Source organism: Pecten maximus, chromosome 2 (assembly GCF_902652985.1).
Source record: "Pecten maximus chromosome 2, xPecMax1.1, whole genome shotgun sequence".
In the NCBI taxonomy this organism is placed as follows: domain Eukaryota; kingdom Metazoa; phylum Mollusca; class Bivalvia; order Pectinida; family Pectinidae; genus Pecten; species Pecten maximus.
In genome coordinates, this window is record NC_047016.1 from 16625477 (window position 1) to 16653462 (window position 27986).

Sequence of the window (27986 nt, forward strand, 5' to 3'; positions counted from 1 at the left end):
TACCGTGTGGTTATACACCACTTGAACAGTTAGTTTACCGTGTGGTTATACACACCACTTGAACAGTTAGTTTACCGTGTGGTTATACGCCACTTGAACAGTTAGTTTACCGTGTGGTTATAACCATGTGAACAGTTGGTTTACCATGTGGTTATAACCATGTGAACGGTAAGTTTACCATGCAGTTATAATCATATGCATGGTTTGTATAGAAGGACCCACACATTACTCTGGGTGAATAGTAAATTGGATATTTTTAGCAATGAAGTCTGTGAACCTTTAAATTTATGAAATATAAAGACAAATATTTGAACTGCATTAAATGTCATATTAAAATTTCTTACACCTGACAGACACAAATTCTGGGTCAAAATGACTTTGACCCAAGAAACTAAGTGAATGTTATTTTTCGTTCATATTGACCGCCCTAAAGTCGGGTTGATCTGTCAGTGGCGTGTCATTAACTGTTTTTGTAGGTAAAGCCATGAGTCCGAGGTGTTTAGGTTGTGTGTAAAGGGGGAATCTGCCATGACATTACATAAACAGATCTCTTGTCAAAGCCAGGTGACAAATACCAGATTACTGACGACAAGGTTGGGCTTACAATCACCGTTGTCTGACTTACAATGTCATTGGTATGTCATACATCGGTCAAAAGGCCATTCCCGTCCAATCCCATTTTAAAAACTTTTTCAGACCTATTTTTCAAAAGGTTTAGATATACATCAATCTTACCTGAGAAAGCTCTGGATATCAAACAGAGATTCACATAACAAATATTGCATAGATTTTGATTTAAGACTTTTTAGAATTGAAAATTATTCAAACCTGTCTGTGTTAACCTAATGTACAGTTTTCATTTTAACATTTTGTTTTGTAGATAAATTAATTAACAATTATATTATAATCTACTCAACTCTTCACAATGAAAATATTCACCAACTTAAAAAGTTAAAACTGCTTCATCTTCTACCTTAAATTTACACTTTATTTTTTTGTCCAAAATTTCACAGTTAAAAAGATATAAACACTTAATTTATACATCCTAACTTCTTCTCAGTTTGATATTATGCGGAGATAACTTGTTTCAAAGTAACTGTTTTTTTCTGAGTCAATAAACTATTCAGCTACTGTCGGTAGTCATTTTGTTTTTTACGATGCCCCGCGTGTCATTAAAGAGCTATTTTGAAATTTATGATTTTTTGCTATGGAGAGTCCAAAGACAAAATGGCCACGAAAAGTCGTAAAATATCTGTAAAGGTGGAATAAAATTGTACAACACCCATAAAAGAGGGTGCCATGTCGATGCTACTCTTTGAATTCTTGTGATATAAAGTGTTCTTCATCAGTTTGACCCAGGTTTATCTATGTATAACATCACAATGTATATCTTGAATGAAGCAACATTATTTGTAGAATATTCTGTTTTAAAATTCCTGACAAAACTGAGAGTCAAGATCCGCGTGACCCGATACAAAACGTTCATCATTAGCCCAGAAGCTGCCAGGTTGTAGGGTTGTCTATATTTTCTTTTCCTTTAATTCATTTCTTTTCTTTTTCTTTTTTTAAGTCTGGACCAGACCAAAATCTGTAAGATTCAATGTTTAGTAATCCATCACGTCTTGTCGCCTCTAGTCTCCAGACAATACAGACAGGTGTCATTGAAATCTAAATTAAAGTTGTCAATTCGGGACCATTTCTGATGTCCATATAACTTTCACACCCTACACAATGTTGACTTCCAATTAACAGAGCAATTTCCTAAGGTCAACATTTTTGACTAATGATTTTCCCAAAATTCTGCAATGCATAAAATAAAGTGAGTTAGTGACTATTTTTGAGACTTCAGACTCTGATTATGTGTAGTATAAAGGGGAGACAAGTATCGGTGTAGAGTATAGGACAATATTACCCAGAAAACAGTGACAGTGATCGCCAGAATTTTTCACAAGTTTCTGATCTTTTGACATTAAACTAGTCCTCTTGGTAATCTCCTTTGACCTTCAGTATGATACCTAAGTGACCTTTGACGATCTATGACAAATCTATCTGTGAAAACAAGTTCCTAAGGATAAGGTGACCATATACACAAAGAACCTCTCTGATTGCTACGTCTAGATGTGATGTACTAGTGTAAAATCCAGTTTTACCCTGAACAATGTACCTATACAAAAGTAACGAGATTTCTTCATTACCCTGAACAATGTACCTATACAAATGTAACGAGATTTCTTCGGAGATCTTTTCCTTAATATGTATACACGGTTTGAGTCCCTTGGGAGAAAAAGATTTTTTTCAAATCACACATATTCAAAGAAAATCATTGACTTGTACAGATATTGTTTTAGCTGGTTACATGTATTACAACACTGACATTGACTTGTACAGATAGCGTTTTAGCTGGTTACATGTATTACAACACTGACATGACTTGTACAGATAGCGTTTTAGCTGGTTACATGTATTACAACACTGACATTGACTTGTACAGATAGCGTTTTAGCTGGTTACATGTATTACAACACTGACATTGACTTGTACAGATAGCGTTTTAGCTGGTTACATGTATTACAACACTGACATGTCTGTGGTTGTAATCTTAGTGCCCAGAGTGAATGTTCTGTAGTCAAAGTGTACTGTATTACTTAAATATAGTGCCCAGTTGACTTGCATCAAAGACAAAGTTTTATACCCAAATATCAAAATTGTCTCCATGCTTATTCAACATCAAATTTGATATTGAATAACATGAGAACATATGATTATATTCCATACGGAGCCCTCTTTAACTCTCCAACTTCACTCTGGACTCCAGTAATATGAGCTCTGTCACATAACGATGGATCACAGCAATATTATTAACTTCTCCCATCAAACAAGACTCGACAGCAACCCTTGTCATAGATATTTGAACAATTCATATGCATTTGTATATTGAACAGTATAAATCACTGAAGTTAGTCTGACCCGGAATATTGAACCGGACAATCATATCACTGTCATTCTCTCGTCACCAATCATATCGCATGTTTCGCTGGTGAATATAGGTCAATATTTGTTTTCGATCGATCAGCCGAGTGCTGTAAGAAAATAGCAGCAATAAAAACACTTATTCATCTAAATAAAGAATTAAGTGACAATTTGTCTATCAACAATGATCAAGTGACAATTCGTCTAAAAAATGATCAAGTGACAAACGACTGCTCTACAGAAAGGCAACTATACAACTCACTTGTTTTGATAACAGTAATTATAAAAGATGTTGTACAATAATGTTGTTTGTAGGAGTTGTCAGTTTGATTCAGTCTCAGTAATAATGATTTAATCAGGAACACCTGATTTCTCCACCTGTCAGCGTGAGACAGTCCTACAGCACCAGGAGTTAAGGGACATTATCAACATGTCGTGTCAATTACACTAGGGGGCGCTCTCATTTCTGCCCCACCACAATGTGGGTGGTAAGGCTGTATTTATCCCTGTTTTCCTCTCTCTCTCTCTTTTGTTTTATTTAGTTATAACAAACAAACGAAAATACTCTTCTTTAATGAAATCTGGGGGTACTTTATTTTCTTAATCAGAATTATTTAACTGCTGACTGTTGTGACATCTTTTTATTTTTTTCTGTGGCATCCTTGCTTCAAATTCTAAAGTGACATGCAGTGTATATATGTCTGCGTGATGTGTCCGTACTGCGTGATGTGTCCGTATGAAGTGTCTATGCTATATTTGTGAGTTGTCACAATGATATGATGTAACAACTTAGCCTTCCTATATACCTCTAGAGAATTTCATAAATACATAATGAGCTCTTGTACAGGTCACCCTATCAAAATTGGAGACAGATTCTTCAACTGATTTCCCGCTATTATCACACGACATTGACTGTACAAACACAAATCTTTGGCAGCTGAAATACGTAAAACATGTCGTCTGCTGTTCCATAGGGACATTTCACACAAAAGGAAGACAATCATATGCACAGGTTTAAAACGGGAGAAGTTTTCATACCTCCAAAAATATCTCTGTTGAATTGATTTAAAAAAAGCTTGACATTTAGTCTTGTTGCCTGACATTCCAAGGATTCAGTATGATCTATGTGGGGGAGCAATTGGTGGTATTCTTAAGTGAAGCACCTTTATATACAGAGGTCATACATGGAACCCAGACTGGAGGCTCTGAAGTCTCGAAAAAAATACAGTGGACAACACTAGTTCTGGTATTTCAGTAGTTATTTACATCTCCACCAGGAGGGGCTTTTCATCTCTTCTGTAAAATGGCGCATATTGATCTAATAATGAATATGGAGAGGTTTGATAAACACACATTTCATATATCAAAGGCTAAATTGTACTTCAGTTTTGAAGAGTAGCTTTTTTAATTCAATACTTACTAATGGAAGGATCATGATCTCAACATAATAATGATACCATTTTATTCTTTGAAGGATATTTGTACGACTGCTATGATACACGCATACACTTTTCTCACCTATTTGGAATTTGGAATTAAAAAATTTCCTTGCCTTTCACACATATCCTGGTTTGTGAAGCAAGAGCAACATCTGCCAAACATATAGTTTATATCCCTCTTGAGTTTAGCTTGTGACAAAGTTTTGAAATAAATATCGGTGATTATCTGCCCTTGGTTGATCTCCTCATACATAACAGGTTTATTTTGTCTCAGACTTGACTTTTTACTGCCCAGATTCAGTAAGAATTGTCGTAACATCTGATTTATAGGCAAACTACAATGCTTCCAAGCACAATAGACAAGATGAGTATTCAGATAATAATCTTATAAAGATTTCATTGGACTCAGATGACCCATAAACAAATATAACGTCCCCATGTGAGATTTGTGTTCCTTCGTCTTAATTACTGGCACTGGATGATGACACGACACATGTCCTCTCTTGATATCAATACTTAAACATTGGGCAGATAAAGACGGTGTTAAAGTCGCAACTTGTCACGAAAACCTTATACTCCATGAAAGAAACCTCTTCAAAAACTTAATAAAGCTTGTAGAAGAATACCTAGGCTTGATATCGATGGAAAATCTGTCACAACTTTGTCCTTATGCCTTTACACCTTATGACAACAAACCAAACAAATTTTTGCAGGTACTTGACATGGCCCCACACAAGTGTACTACAGACAGTGAGGGTTTCTAACTCTATACAGTTGGGGTGATGGCACTCCCTCTTATCTACCATGTTATTATTGATGGCCCTCCACAAATTTTCTTTGCTCAGCATTATAAGTAGGTGTCAACATTTTTGTGTCGACCCCCAACAGTTAAATTTAAGATGTTTGATTTTACATAGGTTCCTAAAGCTCAGATGCATATCAGATGTTTAAATTTCAATGATATTTACAAGATCAAAAATTCATCATGAATTTTCATTCAGAACATGAAAATGTTTGACACCATAAAAGGCACATTACTCCTATTCTCCCATTTGACATTAGACTTTCTAAACATATCAGCAACCGTTTAAAAGTGATAGGTACAGTCATGGAACAATAGAACAATGAGGACACACAGGACTAGGTAGTTTTTCTGTTTAATATATGTTATATATATCATTGAAATACCATTGATTTTGATATAATTCCTTTGTTTAAAGAGATGTAACAATAAAATTCAAAGTAATGTAAATATCATTGTATATATAATGTAGATATTCCCCGGTAGTTTAATGTATACACAGTGATCACAGATCGTTTTTGAGAAATTGTAGGACTGTAGCAGTGTGAAATTGTTGGCCATCTGATGAAGACAGATTTGACAGCAGTAATTGACTTAGGGAGCACTAGTTGACAATTGTAAATGTCAGAAGAGAGATCAAAGTGTTGCCTGCACCCAAACCACAGGAAGCTGGGCTGGTTACCCTGCCAAAATCTATCTCCTCAATTATTCCTATATTTTATATAATAGCTGTAACCCCTCCCCTTGAATGCCTTTCCTATGATAGGTCTTTTATCATAAAACCACAGCCAAACTTTCAAACCAATTATTTATGTTTATATCTATTTCGAAAATCCCCCTCCATAAACTTGCATGCCACTTATTATTTTTTCTTGCTGTGATGTGGTTAAAAATCAAAATATCAGCTACAATTCCTCAAACGTCTCTCTGACAGTATTTTGAATAATAGGAACCGGTGTCATGTGGGATTTGTATCCCCCATAGGATAAGTACCCGGATACTAAAACAGGCCATAGGATTAGTATCCGGGTACAATATTTGGCCATAGGATAAGTATCCGGATACAATAAATGGCCATAGGATTAGTATCCCCCCCATAGGAATTGTATCCCCCCCTGAAATTTGTCGTAGGGTAACAATGTAAAAATTTGGAAAATAACATTTTTATCATTTATATGCCTTAGAAACTTAGGAAATTAAGTTTTATTGTTCAATTTCATATTTGATTGATCTTATACTTTTCAATAAAATTGATGAATTTTTTCAAAACAGTTGAAAAACAAAAATTCATTTGACTTGTTGATGTATGGTCACTGAAGCAGTATAGTTATTGACACTTATTGAAGTAGAGACAAAAGTCTGGCCTATGTCACCTGGAGAAAGGTAAAACTGTTAGTTGGATGGGGAATCTGTCTGGGATGGCAGAGTGTTGTTTTAGTCATTATCACCTAGCTATCACCTGTTCACATACCTAAGATGTTGGAATGGGGTAAAAGAATAGATTATTAAGTCATTCTTAAAAAGAACCTGATACAACCAACATGGACTTAGAAGTAATCAACGAAATCGTAGATTTTCTTCAAAGTCCCACTGAGAAGAGGAAATGGCCTCAGCATGTACTTGTAAGTATAAAGACATGTTATTTAAACAAATTAATCATTACTTTAAATTTTGTGTTTACTTTTTGTGAGTTGAAAATTGTCTTGTTATTATTTGTATTTAAATGTAAAAAAGAAATGTCAAAATCTTTTAAAAATTGACAATATATTCTTATTTATCACACTTTATTTGTTATTGCTGACTCGAATTAATCTAACTAAAAAAATCAACCATTTCACAATGTATATTACTTAATTCTCATTTGGACATATAAAGTTTCTTCTTCAAATGGAATGATTTCTATTATTGTTTCAATATAATTAGACAATTATCAAATCAGAAATTGTATATGATACATATATATATATATATATATCACAGTACAAAGAAGTGTATATACATACATATTTATTTGAGTAACAATTAAGATGCTATAAAAGTATGAAATCAAATTGAATTTTATTCGAATGTGTTTATATACGTACTGTTTACTGTATATATATGTACCTGAATTACATTATACACAAATAACACTTATATATAAGTACAAACAGATTGTATCATGTACAGACAATGGATTCCTCTTAATTACACAGCTTATATCAGTTAATTACGTTTCAATATAACATTTGAAAGATTTCAAACTTTAACAAGAAAAATATCATGAATATATAAGTATGCAAATAAGTGGAATCCAAAATATCACCTTATGAAATTCATGTACTCATATTTTATACATACTTCCCCCTAATAGTTATTACTGTATTCGACCTAATATTAAGCAAACCTCATCATTTTTCAGGAAAAGAGGATGGGTATATATATATATATATATATATGCTAGCCCAAACTAAAACATATAAAAGATTCCTTTTCATACATGTACACCATCCAATTTAATCCTTTTTTTATTATTTTCTCTTCCTTTTGTTACAGTAAATGGATATGTAAATATGAAATTTTTCAATTTACATGGTTTTATCAAATGAACCACTTTTGTGCTTCTGAAAGAGCTAGTACATTAAAGCACAAACATATTAAGTCGAATACAGTATAAAATGTGAATAACCATCAAGTTAATAAAAAACAAACAAATTAGCATCATATGTAACCCATTAAGACCTGTCGGCAAACATGAAAACAACAATTTAAATTCCAAACATATATAATATATAACATATCCACTACTTCTTTCAATTCTGTCATTTTTTGTATATACCGATAGGATTTCTATCCAATTCTTTTATACTATTTAAACTAATTTCTGTAGCAGTAGCCAGGATTTGTATCCCCTCTCATCTATACTAGTTTAACTCATTTCTATAGCCGTAGGATTTGTATCCCCCCTCATCTATACTAGTTTAACTCATTTCTATAGCCATAGGATTTGTATCCCCTCCTCCTCTATACTAGTTTAACTCATTTCTATAGCCATAGGATTTGTATCCCCCTCCTCTATACTAGTTTAACTCATTTCTATAGCTGTAGGATTTGTATCCCCCCTCCTCTATACTAGTTTAACTCATTTCTATAGCCATAGGATTTGTATCCCCCCTCCTCTATACTAGTTTAACTCATTTCTATAGCCATAGGATTTGTATCCCCCCCCTCCTCTATACTAGTTTAACTCATTTCTATAGCCATAGGATTTGTATCCCCCTCCACTATACTAGTTTAACTCATTTCTATAGCCATAGGATTTGTATCCCCCCCCTCCTCTATACTAGTTTAACTCATTTCTATAGCCATAGGATTTGTATCCCCCCTCCTCTATACTAGTTTAACTCATTTCTATAGCCATAGGATTTGTATCCCCCCCCCCCTCCTCTATACTAGTTTAACTCATTTCTATAGCCATAAGATTTGTATCCCCCCTCCTCTATACTAGTTTAACTCATTTCTATAGCCGTAGGATTTGTATCCCCCCCCCCTCCTCTATACTAGTTTAACTCATTTCTATAGCCATAGGATTTGTATCCCCCCCTCCTCTATACTAGTTTAACTCATTTCTATAGCCATAAGGATTTGTATCCCCCCTCCTGTATACCAGTTTAACTCATTTCTAAAGCCATAGGATTTGTATCCCCCCTCACAATACTAGTTTAACTCATTTCTATAGCCATAGGATTTGTATCCCCCCTCGTCAATACTAAATCAACTCATTTCTATAGCCATAGGATTTGTATCCCCCCCCTCATCTATACCAGTTTAACTCATTTCTATTGCCGTAGGATTTGTATCCCCCCTCCTCTATACTAGTTTAACTCATTTCTATATCCGTAGGATTTGTATCCCCCCTCCTCTATATTAGTTTGTCTAATTTCTATAGCCGTAGGATTTGTATCCCCCCCTCCTCTATACTAGTTTAACTCATTTCTATAGCCATAGGATTTGTATCCCCCCTCACCAATACTAGTTTAACTCATTTCTATAGCCATAGGATTTGTATCCCCCCTCATCTATACTAGTTTAACTCATTTCTATAGCCGTAGGATTTGTATCCCCCCTCCTCTATACCAGTTTGTCTAATTTTTATAGCCGTAGGATTTGTATCCCCCCCTCCTCTATACTAGTTTAACTCATTTCTATAGCCATAGGATTTGTATCCCCCCTCACCAATACTAGTTTAACTCATTTCTATAGCCATAGGATTTGTATCCCCCCTCATCTATACTAGTTTAACTCATTTCTATAGCCGTAGGATTTGTATCCCCCTCCTCTATACCAGTTTGTCTAATTTTTATAGCCGTAGGATTTGTATCCCCCCTCCTCTATACTAGTTTAACTCATTTCTATAGCCATAGGATTTGTATCCCCCCTCCTCTATACTAGTTTAACTCATTTCTATAGCCATAGGATTTGTATCCCCCCTCCTCTATACTAGTTTAACTCATTTCTATAGCCATAAGGATTTGTATCCCCCCTCCTGTATACCAGTTTAACTCATTTCTAAAGTCATTGTTTTCAATCGTCATCATTAATCATTATCGTCAATCATCATCATCATCATTTATTTCATATCAATTATTCTCTTCTTGCCTTGTTTCCCCTTTTCTACCTCATACTTTTCATCATCATCATCATCATCATATTCATCATCACTAGTCATCATCATCATGATCTTCATCATCATCATTGTTTTCAATCGTCATTATTGCCAATCATCATCATCATCATCACATCATCATCACTAGTCATAATCATCATCATGATCTTCATCATCATCATCATCATTGTTTTCAATCGTCATCATTAATCATTATCGTCAATCATCATCATCCTCATCATCATCATTTATTTCATATCAATTATTCTCTTCTTGCCTTGTTTCCCCTTTTCTACCTCATACTTTTCATTATCATCAACAGCAGCATTTTCATCATCATCAATTGTCATCATCACCATCATCATCATCGCCATCGTCATCTTCATCATCACATCAACATCATTATTCATCATCATCATTGTCAATTGTCATCATCATCATCATCCCTAATTTCTTTAGACCCTATCTTTTCATTGTTACACAATTTAACACTGACACACATACAGTATGGGTTCTTAAACTCATTAATTAAACATTACACTAGCTTAAAGTTGTTTAAGAAAGATAAGGAACTAATCTTTTTTTTTTCTTACAGGAATCAAACACAAAGGCTAACTTTAGGAAAAAGGTGAAACCATATCTATTGCAAGATGGAACCTTATTCTATCAGCACAAAAGACACGGAGCTGTAAGAGTTGTTAAGAGAGATGAGGTCAATGTCATCCTTAAAGCTTGCCACGAAGATCCACTTGCTGGGCACCAAGGAGTTAATAGGACTTGGGAAAAGGTTAAAACTCGCTACTTCTGGCCGACACTAGGAAAAGATGTAGAGCAACATGTTCGAGAATGTGACAACTGCCAACGCCAAAATCACTTGGGAAAGACCCCCTCAACTCTTCATCCCATACCTGTGAAGAATAAAGCATTTTCAATGTGGGGAATGGATTTGGTGGGACCTCTTCGAGAGACAAGAAATGGGAATAAGTACATCATAGTGATGACTGATTACCTGACCAAGTGGCCAGAGGTAAAAGCCATTCGCACAAAGACTGCAGAAGAGATTTCGCTATTCATTACTGAGACAATCTGCCGTCATGGGACACCAGAAGTAATTTTAACAGATAATGGACGAGAGTTCTGCAATCAAGTTAATGATAATCTCTGCAAACAGCTAAAAATTGATCACAGAGTCACCACACCCTACCACCCACAGACAAATGGTCTCACTGAGAGGAACAATCAGACATTATGCAGTGCCCTAACAAAGTATGTTAATGCCGAACAAGATGACTGGGATTTGTATCTACAGAAAATAGCCTTTGCTATGAGGACCTGTCGCCAGACATCAACAAAGGCTACCCCATTCTTTTTGACATATGGAAGAGAAGCAACACTTCCAATCCAACTGGACATACCAACTGCACCTAATCCCAACAAGGATGGTTGCTCAATGTCAGAAGAAGACTTTCAAGAGGTTATTGACATCAGAGTGGCTTCTTTTGTGGAACTCATGAAGATTCAGCAGCAGGCAACAGAGGAAATATCTCAAGCCCAGGCCAAGCAGAAGATGTATTACGACAATAAGAACGACAGCACCACTTTTAAACCGGGAGATTTGGTTCTTCTGAAGAACAAGAGGAGAATAAACAGAAAAGGTGATAAGATCCTTTCCAGGTGGACAGGCCCATTCACTATTAAGAACATTATTGGAAAAGGTGTATTCAGCTTGGAAAACAGAAAACAGAAAGTCAACATCAAGGATATGAAAAGATACAGGATTTCGTCTAAAACCAAGACAGATGTACAGCCACAAGCAGATGATTCAACAGAGGATTATCTACAGCCAGAAGCAACTGCTCCAGAAGAAACTCAGCAACTGCCAAAACCACTGACCAGAAAGCTGAAATCAAGAGGACAAATGTCAACTTTGCCGTCAAGACAGAAAATGAAGAATGGAAGAACATCTTGCCCAAAGCCCAGAAGAATCAATGTGTCAACAAGAGAGAAAATTGTGGAAGAACAGGAGACAACTAGACAAGAATCACCAATGAACATTCAAGATTATGTCCACAGTATTGATAATGACATCAAAGAAGAAATCTTCACCAAATGTAAACAATATCAAGTAGGAAAGCCGGAGGATATGCAGTCTGTATTGGAGTCTCCAACATTCTCCTTGATTAAGGATGCTGATGATCGATTCAGTGACGACATGATGGACTGTGAGTCATTATTACTATCATGGTACATGATGTCAGCTAGCAGAAATTTAGAGCTGATATGTGAATTGGACCCCTTTGTGCTGTCTTCAGCACTGCTGACCATAGCCTACCACGATAGGATCAACCCAAAGGAACTACTCCCCACCTTGGATAAAGTGCCTTTGTCTAAGGTTTCCTCTGCAAACTCTCCCAACAAGCTACCAAAATCATCTCTCCAGATGTGTGTAGGTGACGTCACCATCCATCGGCAGGACCTCACCACTCTCTATCACAAACATTGGCTGAATGACCAGGTTAGAAATCTATCTATTAACTTAAAGATATTTGAATATTGAAACAAAAACTAATTTTGAAAAGTCAGTACCACAAAATTATTTTAACCAATCTAACTGTAATAAAATCAGCGTAACATTTCAATGTTTGAAACAAAACTACTAGCAAGACATGCACTTTAGTTGGGCAACATTGGAAACATTTTGTGCAAGTATGAGCTTTTGTTGATATTTTCAAGAGATCTCACAACATGAAGCAATCTGAGTTTCATAAAATCTATTAAGTATAGAAACATGACTTAAAACCAACTGTTTAAATATCATATTGCATACAGTTTTTTTCTACTATGACACCTCATGTTCATTGTTGTTTTTACTTTTAGGTGATCCATGCATACCTAAGTGTACTACGGTCAGAACACAATGCTTCACATGAACAAGGATGTTATGTATTGCCCTGTTTCATAACAGACAAGTGGGAGAGTGGTCAATATGATGCATGGCTCTATCCCCAGGTAATTATAAAAAAAACTCTAAAATGCTCTCATAACAACTACTGTATACACGCATGTCCCATATATGATAATACCAAACAGGGTATTACACTAGTAACGCTGAACATTATATAGTCATCTGAAATTTTCACATTTAAGATACTTCTGATAAATATTGCATAAAGACAAAAAAGGTTCTTTAGTGTTTTCTACAAGATAAACTGATAGAATAAATATCACATTGAGGGTGAAAAATCATAGTTTGGTAACATTATAGTCATACAATCTGTCTGTGATTTTGATATACATGTATCAAGAAATGCTATGTACCTGTAATTTGAAGACCTCATACCTGAATAAGATTCATAGCATCTTAATTTTTTTTAAACCCCAAAATGAAAGGATTTTAACTGGGGGCAGTTTCCATCACAAGCACAAAAACAATTTGTTTTGTTTCTTTCAGATTCCTCTTGAGAAATTCGAGCATGTGCTTGTGCCAGTTTGCCATCAGCAGCATTGGTTCCTGCTGGCAGCATCTATGAAAACCAACACTGTTAACATACATGACTCTCTCCCATGCCAGAAAAGGGCAGAAAGATTCTGCAGACATTGGATGTAAGTTGTGTAATCATATATTATGAAAGTATTATCTTTAAAATACATCATACATCATTTTTTTTTCTAATAATCACTTTCCAATGGTATTCATTGAAATGAAAATAGATCCAGAATTCTTCTTACATAATTCAGAAGCTGATCTTAGATATTAAGTTCCCATTGGTCATACAAGGTTCCAGCATTTCCATTGTAATGGCACAATTATTAAGTTTACTGCTATAGTTTAATTCCTGAGTTCCTTGTCACATATAATTATACATCGTGTATGTAGGAAGCTTTTCAGTTAATTTCACATATCATAACATTTGAATATATATAAGGTAAACCCCATGTTGGATCCTTTCTTAATCACTGAAATAATCTATTAAAGGAACTTCATGGCTGCAAGAAAGTGTGCCAATCAGTGGAATGCTGGTAGTAACCAGTCGAACAGACAGGCAGATGGTCATTCTTGCGGGGTATTTGTATTAATGGTAAGCTGACTAGAGACAAATAAGTTCCCTGTTATGGTTTCTAACAAAGCAGCATATTAACAGTATTTCAATTGTCATGCCTGGCTATATATATATATATATATGTGTGTATACATTGATTATGAAGTGCTTCTATACATGTACTAAATATATATACACATGTAGGATAATGTCTTATTTCTCACCATAACCAGAAAACCTATCAAGGGATATTAGCAATTGGCATACCCTATAAATTTTAGTTTGCATTTTCTTTTTCTTTTCTTTTCTATTCAAATATCAATCTTAAGAATTACGACATAAATCAACCGATTTTATGCAATAATTTACAGTCTAGTGTTTTTAATTTACTTTTTTGAACTGTACTTTAATTACTGTACATGTAATTGGTGTTTGTAAAGGAATATGTTACTGCATAAATGTTGTTGTTAAGTAGAGTCCAATCTTTATTTTATTAGAATGCTGAAGCGATCCTTCAAGATTCTTCACCTGCAGTGATGAGGCAGTGTCACACACAACACTACAGGAAACATGTCCTGAAGCGACTCCTGGCCGAGTCATCCCCACACAACAAGACAGTCTGTGACCTACCATTTTGCAGTATGTTGAAGCCTCACAAAAGACACCAGTGTGCAAGATGCTGCAAATGGGTCCATAAAAAGTGCCTTGGCCTCACCAGTACACAGAGTATTCCAACTTGTGTTTTCTGTCAACTTAACAAATCTTGTTGATTTGTTCTAGATGATGGCATGTGTTTTAGTTAAGAGACTTGATTTTCCAGTTATTTTGAAACTGAATTAGAAAAAGTTTACAGAATTGGACTGTGCAGAATAGTTGGTATTGTCATTCAACATAATGTATCAACAACATTAACCATTTTTTAAGTATGTTTATCTAATCTGCTTGTAAAAAAGGCTCAATAAATGATTTAGATTTCTTGTTTATATGAAAGTTCAAACAATTACATTTATTTTCAATTGTAATGAAAACTCAATATGATTATCACAGCTAAAAATCTGAAGATTTGGTGTTGGCTATGAGCATTGTTTTTTGACAGCAGATAGAGAAACATCAGTAAATTGAAAAGTAGTGTTATTATGATTATATTGATAGTTACAAGACTTACAAAGTTATTATTACCATAGTGATGATGTGTAATTTGAATCATCTATAACGTACTTCCGTGAAATTTGATGCAAAAAGTACTTATTTTAGATGATTTTCAGTTAAAACACACTTTCAAAATTAACCGATTTGAATCAGACATGACATATCTTTCTTTTCGATTATAATTTTTATTTGTATGAGATAAAGCACATGATTTGTAATTATTGTTAACACAAACTGTGCCAATTTCACTTGTTTTCCATCTTATTGTTGATTGTTATCGTTACATGCCTTAATTTATAATAAATATTTATAACTGTACCTCCAAGTGTTTGACTTTGTTTATCAAACTATAATGATATAAATGACAGTAAAAGGATTCTATCAAAGAAAGCCATGATATAAGTAAACAAAAACATTCTACCAGATAAAATACTTGAAAGGCAAAGCCACTATCAATGTGGTAACCAGATGATTAATTTATCTTCGCACAACAGTGATCGCTCCATAAGGGGCACTGGCACAAAAAGTCTTGTATTTATAAGGCTAATACAGAAATATGAATAGTTTTGAAGAAAATGGCTGCAGAAACTTTCAAAAATCAGAAATGTTTTTAAGCATTGATGTCATTATTTTTTAGTTTCATCGGGGGATGAAACCCCTATGAAACTAAAAAATAATTGACATCATCACTTATAATCAATTTTTGAAAAAGATTTTCTAATTTAAAACATGTTTTATGTACAATTTTACTGGTTTTAAATGAGATTCTTTTTCTCAAATCAATACGCAACGTCAATTGTCGCATTGTGAAGTCACATTTTTCGCGCCATTCTCGGAATTTCTTCCATAAAAGAATAAAAACAGTTTTCCGACCACTCACATTTGAGTATTTACCATGAAAACAAAGAAAAATTAATTATTATAATATGGTCGTGAAACAAGCTAACCCCACATATGGGTGCAACAATCGTAGTTTCCATTGGAAATGGGCTGAACAAGTCTAATGAAGAGGGGATACAAATCCTATGGCTATAGTTTATTTAGTATTGGTGAGGAGGGATACAAATCCTATGGCTATAGTTTATTTAGTATTGGTGAGGGGGGATACAAATCCTATGGCTATAGAAATGAGTTAAACTAGTATAGATGAGGGGGGATACAAATCTTACGGCTATAGAAATGAGTTTAACTAGTATAGAGGAGGGGGATACAAATCCTACGGCTATAGAAATGAGTTTATTTAGTATTGACGAGGGGGGATACAAATCCTACGGCTAGAGTTTAACTAGTATAGAGGAGGGGGGATACAAATCCTATGGCTATAGAAATGAGACAAACTAGTATAGATGAGGGGGGATACAAATCCTATGGCTATAGAAATGAGTTGATTTAGTATTGACAAGGGGGGATACAAATCCTACAGCTATAGAAATGAGTTTAACTAGTATAGAGGAGGGGGGATACAAATCCTACGGCTATAGAAATGAGTTTATTTAGTATTGACGAGGGGGAATACAAATCCTACGGTTATAGAATATGAGTTAAACTAGTATAGAGGAGGGGAGATACAAATCCTACGGTTATAGAATATGAGTTAAACTAATATAGAGGAGGGGGATACAAATCCTACGGCTATAGAAATGAGTTTATTTAGTATTGACGAGGGGGGATACAAATCCTACGGCTAGAGTTTAACTAGTATAGAGGAGGGGGGATACAAATCCTATGGCTATAGAAATGAGACAAACTAGTATAGATGAGGGGGGATACAAATCCTACGGCTATAGAAATGAGTTTAACTAGTATAGAGGAGGGGGGATACAAATCCTATGGCTATAGAAATAAAACAAACTAGTATAGAGGAGGGGGATACAAATCCTACGGTTATAGAATATGAGTTAAACTAGTATAGAGGAGGGGAGATACAAATCCTACGGTTATAGAATATGAGTTAAACTAATATAGAGGAGGGGGGATACAAATCCTACGGCTATAGAAATGAGTTTATTTAGTATTGACGAGGGGGGATACAAATCCTACGGCTATAGAAATGAGTTAAACTAGTATAGAGGAGGGGGGATACCAATCCTATGGATATAGAAATTAGACAAACTAGTATAGAGGAGGGGGGATACAAATCCTATGGCTATAGAAATGAGTTTATTTAGTATTGACGAGGGGGGATACAAATCCTACGGCTATAGAAATGAGTTAAACTGGTATAGAGGAGGGGGATACAAATCCTACAGCTATAGAAATGAGTTGATTTAGTATTGACAAGGGGGGATACAAATCCTACGGCTATAGAAATGAGTTTATTTAGTATTGACGAGGGGGAATACAAATCCTATGGCTATAGAAATTAGACAAACTAGTATAGAGGAGGGGGGATACAAATCCTACGGCTATAGAAATGAGTTAAACTTGTATAGAGGAGGTGGGATACAAATCCTACGGCTATAGAAATGAGTTAAACTAGTATAGAGGAGGGGGGGGGGGATACAAATCCTACGGCTATAGAAATGAGTTAAACTAGTATAGAGGAGGGGGATACAAATCCTATGGCTATAGAAATGAGTTAAACTAGTATAGAGGAGGGGAGATACACATCGTATGGCTATAGAAATGAGTTGATTTAGTATTGACAAGGGGGGATACAAATCCTACGGCTATAGAAATGAGTTAAACTGGTATAGAGGAGGGGGATACAAATCCTATGGATATAGAAATTAGACAAACTAGTATAGAGGAGGGGGGATACAAATCCTATGGCTATAGAAATGAGTTTATTTAGTATTGACGAGGGGGGATACAAATCCTACGGCTATAGAAATGAGTTAAACTGGTATAGAGGAGGGGGATACAAATCCTACAGCTATAGAAATGAGTTGATTTAGTATTGACAAGGGGGGATACAAATCCTACGGCTATAGAAATGAGTTTATTTAGTATTGACGAGGGGGAATACAAATCCTATGGCTATAGAAATTAGACAAACTAGTATAGAGGAGGGGGGATACAAATCCTACGGCTATAGAAATGAGTTAAACTTGTATAGAGGAGGTGGGATACAAATCCTACGGCTATAGAAATGAGTTAAACTAGTATAGAGGAGGGGGGGGGGGGGGGGGGGGGATACAAATCCTACGGCTATAGAAATGAGTTAAACTAGTATAGAGGAGGGGAGATACACATCGTATGGCTATAGAAATGAGTTGATTTAGTATTGACAAGGGGGGATACAAATCCTACGGCTATAGAAATGAGTTAAACTGGTATAGAGGAGGGGGATACAAATCCTATGGCTATAGAAATGAGTTTATTTAGTATTGACGAGGGGGAATACAAATCCTATGGCTATAGAAATGAGTTAAACTAGTATAGAGGAGGGGGGATACAAATCCTATGGCTATAGAAATGAGTTAAACTAGTATAGAGGAGGGGGGATACAAATCCTATCGCTATAGAAATGAGTTAAACTAGTATTGAGGAGGGGGGATACAAATCCTACGGCTATAGAAATGAGTTAAACTTGTAGGAGGAGGGGGATACAAATCCTACGGCTATTGAAATGAGTTAAACTGGTATAGAGGAGGGGGGATACAAATCCTATGGCTATAGAAATGAGTTGATTTAGTATTGACAAGGGGGGATACAAATCCTACGGCTATAAAAATTAGACAAACTAGTAAAGAGGAGGGGGGATACAAATCCTATGGCTATAGAAATGAGTTTAACTAGTATAGATGAGGGGGGATACAAATCCTATGGCTATAGAAATGAGTTAAACTAGTATAGAGGAGGGGGGATACAAATCCTACGGCTATAGAAATGAGTTAAACTAGTATAGAGGAGGGGGATACAAATCCTATGGCTATAGAAATGAGTTAAACTAGTATAGAGGAGGGGGATACAAATCCTATGGCTATAGAAATGAGTTAAACTAGTATAGAGGAGGGGGATACAAATCCTACGGCTATAGAAATGAGTTAAACTAGTATAGAGGAGGGGGATACAAATCCTATGGCTATAGAAATGAGTTTAACTAGTATAGAGGAGGGGAGATACACATCGTATGGCTATAGAAATGAGTTTATTTAGTATTGACGAGGGGGGATACAAATCCTACGGCTATAGAAATGAGTTAAACTGGTATAGAGGAGGGGGATACAAATCCTATGGCTATAGAAATTAGACAAACTAGTATAGAGGAGGGGGATACAAATCCTACGGCTATAGAAATTAGCTTAAATGACATAAAGTAGGGGGGATACACATCCTATGGCTATTGAAATCAGATTAAATGACATAAAGTAGGGGGGATACAAATCCTATGGCTAAAAAAATAAGCTTAACTGGTATAGAGGAGGGGGGATACAAATCCTATTGATATTGAAATGAGCATATTTATGTAAAAGGAAGTAAATTCATATCTACGGCTATATATATATAAACAGAAATTAGCTGAATTATCAGACATTAAGGAGAAGAAATGCAAATTCTTTAATATTGAGAAATGATTTAAAATATATGGTGGTTGAATGCATATGGCTCTAAAAAAATATTCCAAATTTCACTTTTTCAACATGAGAAAATAACATATATATGTTATCAATTATGTAAAAACATAGATTGTTTTTGTTTTGTTAATGATTTATGTATCCAATTTATCTTGTCAAGTTGTGAATGGAGAAAATCATATTTAAACCAAAAACGTAATATAATTATTGATGTTAAAATCCATGTCTATCTGGAAATAGGGAAAAAATGGTATGTATATATATACCTTTAATTAATTAAAGCCATTATTAAAAGAATTAGGTGATTCTATTCATTTATATCACACAATACTTTGTAATGACTTATATCTATATATATATATAGTAATAATTAATACTTAAGAAATATGGACAATGTAATAATAGTAATAAATGCTTAAATAAAAAAGTAAGCATAAAACTTTATGAGGTATTTTCTTTAAACCAAAACAAATTCTGCTATTCAAGTTTAAGCCTTTTTTAATTAATGCTTGTCACAACACACATCATCCACATTTACACCTGTCAAGTCCATGGCCATCCTGCTGATTGTGTGTACATCACACCTTGACTCCATGCATGACTGCTCACTACCCCCTCCCTAATTGTCTTTGATGACAATCATTATATACACCTAGGTGTAAGAGTCACCAGGTATGCAGAGATGAACACATATATAATAGTGAACAGGGAACTACTGCAAACTGTATAGATATGTCCTGAATAAATAGATAGTCTGTTTACAAAATATACACCCCTGCATGTAGTCCATTCTCCCAATACCTTAAAAACTCCTTTAATCCTCAAATTATTAAAAAAAAAGTTCACTAATACTTTCTAGTATATAAATTCATTGTATTGAACACCCATAAACAGATAAGGTTTCATATGAATAGGGGGGATACTTTTCCTATGGGGGGGATACAAATCCTATGGCCAGTTTTAGTATCCGGATACAAATCCTATGGGGGATACTTATCTTATATGACACCGGAACCTTCTATTTTAAATTTGCCTCAATTCTCCATAATTGGATGTCACTGTGTTTCTGATCACCACTCAGTATTTATTTTTCAATAACATTATGATCTCATCACCTTCTCCTTTTTCCTCCCTCTGATGCTATCATCGTCTCTCAGCTTACACCTATAGATCAGTAGCTGACCAGACTGACAATCTATGGGGGAGGAAGATTTCATACAGATTTTAATCATCGCTCCCTTTTATTATAACACTGTAAAAAAGTGGGTGGTTAACTGATGCCTGGGAATGACAATGGTTATAACTGATATATATTCCTAATACATCCTCCGTTTAGGTACGGTTTACAGTGCGGAGACTGAATAACATCCGGGGACAGGCCCTCGGTTTATTCAGTACTAGACGGTTGTGATTCATGTCTATACAGACATTATTTCTGATCTGCCAAGGAAATAATAAAGGGCCCTGTCACAAATTCTGCAAAATCCATATATATATATTGTTTATTGCGAAATGCTAATTCAATATGTATGGAAAGTTGATTAGGGTTGGAATTTAAATGTAGATTTTTGATATACACCCAAAAACTGAGGTTCCTTTAATTCTGCTCAAGTGCTAAAACTCTCAATAAACTGTCACAGGATACTGACGTAAGTTAGACTGGTGTATATATGGCCGTGCAGTCTATAAGCAGATCATTAATACTTATCGAGCACCCCTGCTGTTTTGTGGTCACGCTACTGATAAATTGTCCGAGCCATGGTCATACCAACTTCTTATCCTAGTAACAAGAAAGTATTGCAAAAATAATCCACATAATTAAGGTACTTTTTATTTACAGGAAATCTGCCTGGGTCATCTTACAGACTACAGATAACAGACTAAAGTGAGTCAAGCTTGAGGGGAGTGTTGTCCTCACAAGAAATCACCGAGTGGCACAATGTGTAGGCACAATGTGTAACAATACAACACTTTGATGTGCTATTCAGGGACAGGATTACTGCTAGGTTTTAATCCCATCATCTTACAACTCATCTCATCTCGGCTAGCATCACAGTCAAAACCCCAAATCTTCATTAAAATTCTATGACTTAGCGTTTTAACAAGACGTGTTCCGTTTTTGTTGTTAATACCCGCAGCCTATCAGTGAAACTCTAGGGTACATACTTGTGGTATTACAATTGTAATTGAAAGGGGATATCATTAGCAGCAGACCCTTTAAAGACTTTAAGGTATAAGGTGTCGTCCAAATTTTTCCGGCATTGTGAGCCAGGTTACCCGAGGGTAGAAGCATTATATATAGATGACATTTCCTGGCTTCTTTATTATCTCCCTTTGTGGAGACAACTGTTACAAAGTAATGGATAATACCGGGGGATCGAAGTCGATTATCTCACTGTGAACCTTTGTGTTGGTCTACAAAAGGTCATGGACGATATCACACCAGCCTTTGTCCCACAGACAGACGGATTAAGTACACTAAAGCTATTATCGGTTACTGGATGTCCTTTACTATATCCCTCCAAAAATTCTTTAAATAAAACGGAATTTCCACCAAAATTTCTATCATGTTGTTTTTATAGCATGTAAAACACCTAGCATTTATAAGATTGATTTAGATATTAAACAAATTAATGTTTATAATGTATTGCCAGGGAAACCAGATCAGAGAAAATGGATTATGGCATGTGGGATAAAATTTGCAATGTTTATCGGTAGAAGTGTGTCCTTGGAGAATGGCTGCTCCTAAACCACTCCTCATTTGATAGATAAATTATTGCCACTTCACCAATAACGTTTCTATTTTTAGATCAGAGACTGTACCCAGTCCTGGAGTCATCATCCAATTGAATTTCATCGTTAATCATCAACCTCATCCCTTGGGTGCTGGTGCTTTACCCAGAAGCCTTCAAATCAATAAGAAAGACATCATCGTGGTGGCCATTATTAATATCCATATTTTCTCCCGCCTCCCGAACAACAACGTGTCTTATCTAATCAAATCATTTTGAATACAAATTTGTCTGAGTGGGAAGTCTCCAGGGTTTTGTTGTAATAGTTAGGGTGACCCAAAAATCTGCCAGGAAGCTATAGCTGTGTTAGGTTATGATAATGAAACACTGTCCTCAGACTTTGTCTCCAGATCTCGTCCCCACAGGCAGGCCAACAGTAAATTCATGTTTTAATTCTTCATTTATTATACGCTCCTCATATTCTTTGATGCAAACAAAATGTGTTGCAAAGAAAAAGATTCTCACCATCAATAAAGACACTGATTTGTCTCACAGCGCTCATAAACAATTTTCCCCATACACAGGGCACCATGGAATGGTTGACAGCTAGCAAAGCACTGAACGCATATAATAAAATCCTTTCTGGGGACAAAAAGGTGGCTTGCATTTGGAACCTAAAAATACAAAACTGTTCACTTCCTTTTGTCCAATAACATGAAATATGATTACCACTGGTATCAGTATCTTAGCAGGAAGAATATTTATTAAGATTTTCCGGAAATTTTTAGATTTCACCAGAATTACTCAATTATTTTTGTAAAATAATTTGAAGTGATTAATACATTGTCCCCAGTAACTAAACAGCATCAGTTCTCTGTATGCCCGAGAAGTAATGGTCTGATCAGACAACAGTCTGGATTGACCCCTGTCCGTGCCTTGGATGACCCCTGTCCCAGACACCTAATCAACATTCACCTCGTCATACCTAAATATGGATGTGATATATACATTGACTCTCTCGCATGACTACCTTTCAATATGAAGATTTCCCCCTCCGAGTAATAATTCTCCCAGACATAATGGCCTTCAACTCAACACAAACATATTATGTCCCTCATACACGCAAACCTTCCTTGCGCTCAGACACAAATGTGCTTGAGCTTGTATCTATGTTTTTACACAAAAAATCCCTGGTGTCCAACATTTCTACCTTTTCTGACAGAAATAAGGCAATGTGCCTCCAATCTAGTTATCCTGTACTCACCGCCTCTCCCCAGCGCCTTGTAAACTTTTCTCACATTAATTAGAAATCTAACTCAAGGCTCAATTCCAACTCTTTTGCAAATTCTAAATGACCTTCCTCAAGGAAATTAGCCCCATGGGAAAGATGTACCAAGGTAGGTCTGGAACTCGCTGCCATGTCCATACAATGACATACAGTCCCGCTAGCATTCTTGGGAGACAAATTGCCTGACTATCATACATAAATTGTTGCAAAAAGATTTCACTTAAGAACAAGATTCCAAGCTTTGCTACGTTAACTTGTAGGGTCGATCATTATATGACAAATTTAGTAACACTCCTAATGTTTCCTGAACATGCTTATGAAATCACTCTTTGGAAAATGATTTTGAAATATTGACGAAGAATTGGAAGCAGTCTCCATGACCCTTTACAAAGAACCATGTAGAATCTTCCAACGTATGGACTAACCTAAAGCGTCTTAAGGGATAACTGCATTCAAACGTACTCTTGAATACTAGAATCATCTTATTTGTTTCTACAGAACTAGATCAATATTCCTGGATAATCTTTGAACAAATCAACTTGAATCATTCTGTCAACTGTTATCTTAAAAACATCCACAAAACTTGACAATAACATACGAAAAACAGTGATAAAATCAAAATCAAACACATTTCAACTCCCATGAAATACCCGAATGAAATTTTTAAAATAGAGATATATGGGAAAAACAAGCCATGATTGAATCACACCTCAATTATGTCTCTGATGGTATCTCTCTGGTAAAACTAGAAAACCTGCAAAAATCAATATTTTAAATGTCTTTAAATGGAAAATTATGGGAATTGAAAGCGATGCTGTGCCACACAACATATGGGCCAATATGGAAACTACAAATTGCTGGCGATTGAGAGGAAGAGATATTTCACCGATTTTGACGAGAATTGGAAGTGAGAAGGACTCATTGCTCAACAGGCGTAAGACCAAGACAGATACTGGTAGAATTAACTTTTGGATTTCGTCAGCATGATTCATTCAAATTCTCAAGTAGAAAAGCTCCGGATCTTTTAGAAGCTTGAATTATCATTGATTGAGGTATTGATAGCATTGGATGTATTGCTGCGCCTCAAAAAAAAAATAAAGTTGAAAAAAAAAAGCTAGTTGATTGTAATTGTACAAAGTCATGCAATGCAATGGACATCTTTGCTTGATACCAGATTAAAATTAAAATATTTAATTAATTGACAACTCATTCATGTACAAGTTCTTAATAGAAACTGAACTCAGCATGGATTCAGAAATTTCCAAATAATCATACATATACTATTGTTTGTGCTTCTCCTGATATCTGCCTGTGGTACCTTTACAAAAATACAATTTTTCAAGATGGTTTCAATGTAAAACAGAAGAACAGATTCCATTGAAATATATTTTCAGCACTAATTATGTTTCACATGTGTGCAACTTAGCTCTATGCCAGAATTTGGAGAAAACCTGCTCTGTGTGGGAACTACTACCGCAGCGCCCTATAGGCCTGTGTTTGGCACTTATATTGTCTAATTACTGCCCCATAAAATGAATACATGTAGTTAAAAAAAAAACCAAAAAAAAAACCAGCACAGTGTATATAAATTCTACCTGATCTATTTTGTCTTGTACATATTTTGTTTGAAAAGCTCTACCATTTTAACATCAGAATTATATTTACATGGGAGGAACTAAAGGTATTTTTTTCTGACACATATTTTGTTTGAAAAGCTATATACCTGAAGGGGAGGCAACTCATATGTGAAAAAATACCAGAACAAGACCTTTCGTTGAAAATTTGGCAGCTTCCGTTGGATCAGTTGTTTCACGTGGATTTGTTTTCATGAGGACTAAATGCCAGTATATACATCTGGGGTAATGTTTACTTTTTATCAAGCCGATTATGAGGAGAGCTTAATACGTTCCTACAACACGGATGGACTCCTCATAAAATCTACTGGCTTTATAATGGTAGAAATAGAAAGTCCATGATAAAACAGATTAACAAAACAAACAGTGCCATGTTTTCACCTTTATGACGGAGAACAATCTCCACTCACTGTGTTATACTGCTAACATTTATTTATGGATTACATATTTGCGGAAATCTTTTCTGAAGTTGTATGGAGATTATATTGAAGTGTCAATATGGCGGAAAGCATAGGACGGAAATCAGACTGTTAAAAATTTCAAACATCAACACTTCAAATTATGAGATGAACATTAACCAGTCCTACAGGTAAAATCTGTACACAGATTCGAATTCCATCACTGATGTTTGAATTGTTTAACCCACAATGACCATACCTATCCTGTGATAAGCCCAGGGGGTGAACACAAAATTTGACTCGGATGTAAGGGTTGGTTGGATAAGAACGTTGTATTTATTAGGATTTTAGGGTTTTTACAAAACTACAACAAACATTGATTGGCTTATTACAAGGCATGGGCTTATTGTTGGATAGATCAGGTAGCCATAGACACGACTTATTTCTACTGTTTACCAGTGGTTATTAGTGCCATTACTAGGCGACAGTGACCTACTTTGTACCAGGGCCCTTCATCAGTGTCCACATCTCTCTATATTTGAGTTTCACTTACCTGCAAAAGATAAAACAGAAATGGAACATTAGTATACCTCATAAAACAGACTGTAACAAACAATATACCTCATACAAACAATATACCTCATACAAACAATATACCTCATACAAACAATATACCTCATACAAACAATATACCTCATACAAACAATATACCTCATACAAACAATATACCTCATACAGACAATATACCTCATACAAACAATATACCTCATACAAACAATATACACCTCATACAAACAATATACCTCATACAAACAATATACCTCATACAAACAATATACCTCATACAAACAATATACTTCATACAAACTGTAACAAACAATATACCTCATACAGACATTATACCTCATACAAACAATATATCTCATACAAACAATATACCTCATACAAACAATATACCTCATATACAAACTGTAAAAGACTGTTACAGACTGTAAAAAACAAACACAATTCCATTGTAGATCATAAGTAGGAGTTGGTGGGCTAGCGTTTCTGACATGTGGACTTGTTCTAAAAAGTGTCACATTGTTGACAATGATGAGAATTGTGAGATAGAAGAGGTATAGTTATAATAACTAAGAAAACATTACCACACGGTTCTACTTACAATATCCCTCCTACCTAATTGTCTACAATGACATTCACTCATTAAACGTGAATTCTCGCTGTGCAGTCTTTTATTTGTGAGAACATTATTTTGGTTGGCATTGCTTACAAATTATAAAGGAACATGTGAATCAAGAATGATACTGTCCTTGTATACTAGTAAGCATATACATTGTATGTAGTCCTTTTTTATAGCTGAAAACTCTGAGGTTGCAAATTCAATTAGTACAGGAATGCTCTGTAAATAAACAGACAGCTAAACTCTATTGTTTCTTGGCAGCAAGTTGCCCTGACGATGGAAATGTCGGCCATGTTTTTGTAAGGTTGGTGCCAGGGCGATTTAAACTACAGCCCCTCCTAGCTACTAAGCCTAGCAATGGTGAGAAGGTAACAGGGAGATACGATGTGCTGACATAAAGAAGGACCAAGAGGAAAGACAAGGGCCAGAGAATTAGCGGCGGTGTGAAATGAGATGTAGGTTTTACAAAGAAAAGTGCACTAGCACCATGTCTGTGTACAGCAGGGTAGCTTGTCCTGTGTTACAACTCCCTCAATCACACGCCATGCTTTATACATTTTGTATTTCCCAGTATGTTATATGTAGCCCCACAGTCTGTACAGTTGACAGGTACCGATTGAATTTTGTTTAAAACAAGAAAAAGAGAGCAAAACTATACATATGATTAATGGAATAACTGGGAACTCTGAAACGCACATCCATCACAAGGCACACTTCAGGTCAATACAGGTCATCCTCTATCAACACCAAGGCTGCTCATCTCACCACTAGGGTGTGCAATACCATGTCAAGGAATTGGCTGTTGATGAGCTGTCAGTGACCACCAACTCTCCAAATCTGATCACTGCCAGTGTGAGAGGTGACCATGAAAGGTATGTTGTATCTACACCCATGTGGTGAGAGACAAAAACCTAATTAATAAAGACTAATGAATATTGTTTCAAAATGGACACTCGAATGTCCTGTAGATAACCTGAGGATCACCGATAGACTGACAAAGATAGGCAGGACAATGTGATGAAAACAGAAGAATGCACAGATAAACAATAGGGTTACCATAAAGTCAGTGAATGCTTCATGGACAGAACTGAAAGACAGAAGAATGGAGAGATGAATGTGATACTGTGTTACAAGACTGGGATAAGACAGCCTGATGAAAGACAGAAGGACTGAGAGATAAACAAGC

General features: G+C 35.5%; 1 protein-coding gene and 1 long non-coding RNA gene across 2 annotated transcripts in view; one reads left to right on the plus strand and one right to left on the minus strand.

Annotated features, from left to right (window-relative positions):
* Positions 1-22443, plus strand: part of LOC117319745 — a 38542-nt gene extending 16099 nt beyond the window's left edge. The window contains exons 2-3 of the long non-coding RNA XR_004530813.1: positions 21406-21450; positions 22375-22443. This is a non-coding gene — a long non-coding RNA (uncharacterized LOC117319745). The remainder of the gene's footprint in view (positions 1-21405; positions 21451-22374) is intronic.
* The window catches only part of LOC117319734 (discoidin domain-containing receptor 2-like), a 178359-nt gene that overhangs the window by 106357 nt on the left and 44016 nt on the right, over positions 1-27986 (minus strand).